Source organism: Vombatus ursinus, unplaced genomic scaffold (assembly GCF_900497805.2).
Source record: "Vombatus ursinus unplaced genomic scaffold, bare-nosed wombat genome assembly UNPS02003708.1, whole genome shotgun sequence".
In the NCBI taxonomy this organism is placed as follows: domain Eukaryota; kingdom Metazoa; phylum Chordata; class Mammalia; order Diprotodontia; family Vombatidae; genus Vombatus; species Vombatus ursinus.
Window position 1 is genome coordinate 1 of NW_020943486.1, and position 2643 is coordinate 2643.

At 47.7% G+C, this 2643-nt stretch overlaps 2 non-coding genes across 2 annotated transcripts; one reads left to right on the top strand and one right to left on the bottom strand.

The window, feature by feature from the left end:
- Positions 1-377: 377 nt before the first annotated feature.
- LOC114052561 lies at positions 378-568 on the top strand. Its single transcript, XR_003570282.1, has one exon. It is a non-coding gene; the product is annotated as a U2 spliceosomal RNA (small nuclear RNA).
- A 1507-nt stretch (positions 569-2075) lies between these two features.
- Positions 2076-2266, bottom strand: LOC114052566. The gene has a single exon (XR_003570283.1). It is a non-coding gene; the product is annotated as a U2 spliceosomal RNA (small nuclear RNA).
- Between the last annotated feature and the right edge of the window lie 377 nt (positions 2267-2643).

The following is a 2643-nucleotide window of genomic DNA, read 5'->3' on the forward strand; positions in this document are numbered from 1 at the left end:
TTCGGCGTAGCTTGTGGAGGCCTTTAAAGGAGAAACAGAAAAGAAAGAAAGAAAAGGGGAAAGGGAAGGAGAAATGAAAGGGAAAGTGCGGAAGGGAGGAGAATTATGCAAATGCTGAGCAAGCAAGGAGGCAGGGACTTCTGGGTGGCAGGAAAGCGTCTTCTTGCCCGAAGAAGGGGCTGAAGTCTTGTAAAGGAACGTTTTCTGGGGTGTTTTTAGGCGACTGTTTGGTTGCGTTCAAGCGTCAGGCTGGCAGCTGTTTTGTCGGGTGCGGAAGGTAGCTGAGGGCGTTGGAGGCTTTGTCAAAGTTTTCGGAGTGAGCGCGAGTGGAAGGAGGGCTCTAGCGAAGGGTGAGGGGAACGGGCGGCTTGGAGTTTATCGCTTCTCGGCCTTTTGGCTAAGATCAAGTGTAGTATCTGTTCTTATCAGTTTAATATCTGATACGTCCTCTATCTGAGGACAACATATTAAATGGATTTTTGGAGCAGGGAGATGGAATAGGAGCTTGCTCCGTCCACTCCACGCATCGACCCAGTATTGCAGTATTTCTGGGAACGGTGCACTTCCCTTTGGGGAACAGCTTTCGGTGCGAAAAAGAAGCTTCCTACGGGACTCTTAAGAGCGTTTTGCTCTGCAGAAGAAAATGTCTCTCCTACATAAGTGAGATTTGGGCTGTCTAGGTTTCGTTTACTGTTAACTCTGGTAGAGCAGACTAAGGGACGCCTCTCTTTGCAGGAAAGGGGGTACGGACAGTACTCCACTGTGTTCCAATCAAACTTTGTTTTTACCTTTTCTAAAGTACAGGACAGTAACCAGCGGGGAAAAAGACAAACCTCTTTCTGAAGAGAAAAAGCAAGTGCATTATTTCTTCGCTTTCCTCAAGGGGAAAAAACAAACAAACAAGGACCCGCTTTTACACTTTCTCTCCCTACACACACTCCTTCAGCCACGCATTCAGGTCTCTCTCCTGCAACACCCCAAGTTCTGCATGAAAAGGGCCAATACAACAGTGGCATCTCAGCCTGCTTGGCCGCCCCTATCCCAAAAGCTCTGTCACTCGCTGAGAAACCAACCCACAGAACCTAGGAATCCATCACAACTACGTGTACCTTAAGCGTTCTGAGCAGCACAAGGACCGGTCCAACTGAGATTCCTGAGGACAGGTGATAGAGTATGCTTCTTACCTTCTTTCAGCGTGGTGGTGTACTCAAGGTGCAGACAGAGAGGCATTTTGTTGTTGTTGTCGTTATGGTCAGTGAGGCTCCAAGGAATTTTTGGTCTTGTTTTGCGGCAGTGAAAGAAAACAGCATTTTTGTTCATTAAAAAAAAAATAATTCGAAACCAAAATCTACTAACTGACTGCTCAGGATTACCACTGGTAGCGAATTTGACCATAACGACAACAACAACAAAATGCCTCTCTGTCTGCACCTTGAGTACACCACCACGCTGAAAGAAGGTAAGAAGCATACTCTATCACCTGTCCTCAGGAATCTCAGTTGGACCGGTCCTTGTGCTGCTCAGAACGCTTAAGGTACACGTAGTTGTGATGGATTCCTAGGTTCTGTGGGTTGGTTTCTCAGCGAGTGACAGAGCTTTTGGGATAGGGGCGGCCAAGCAGGCTGAGATGCCACTGTTGTATTGGCCCTTTTCATGCAGAACTTGGGGTGTTGCAGGAGAGAGACCTGAATGCGTGGCTGAAGGAGTGTGTGTAGGGAGAGAAAGTGTAAAAGCGGGTCCTTGTTTGTTTGTTTTTTCCCCTTGAGGAAAGCGAAGAAATAATGCACTTGCTTTTTCTCTTCAGAAAGAGGTTTGTCTTTTTCCCCGCTGGTTACTGTCCTGTACTTTAGAAAAGGTAAAAACAAAGTTTGATTGGAACACAGTGGAGTACTGTCCGTACCCCCTTTCCTGCAAAGAGAGGCGTCCCTTAGTCTGCTCTACCAGAGTTAACAGTAAACGAAACCTAGACAGCCCAAATCTCACTTATGTAGGAGAGACATTTTCTTCTGCAGAGCAAAACGCTCTTAAGAGTCCCGTAGGAAGCTTCTTTTTCGCACCGAAAGCTGTTCCCCAAAGGGAAGTGCACCGTTCCCAGAAATACTGCAATACTGGGTCGATGCGTGGAGTGGACGGAGCAAGCTCCTATTCCATCTCCCTGCTCCAAAAATCCATTTAATATGTTGTCCTCAGATAGAGGACGTATCAGATATTAAACTGATAAGAACAGATACTACACTTGATCTTAGCCAAAAGGCCGAGAAGCGATAAACTCCAAGCCGCCCGTTCCCCTCACCCTTCGCTAGAGCCCTCCTTCCACTCGCGCTCACTCCGAAAACTTTGACAAAGCCTCCAACGCCCTCAGCTACCTTCCGCACCCGACAAAACAGCTGCCAGCCTGACGCTTGAACGCAACCAAACAGTCGCCTAAAAACACCCCAGAAAACGTTCCTTTACAAGACTTCAGCCCCTTCTTCGGGCAAGAAGACGCTTTCCTGCCACCCAGAAGTCCCTGCCTCCTTGCTTGCTCAGCATTTGCATAATTCTCCTCCCTTCCGCACTTTCCCTTTCATTTCTCCTTCCCTTTCCCCTTTTCTTTCTTTCTTTTCTGTTTCTCCTTTAAAGGCCTCCACAAGCTACGCCGAA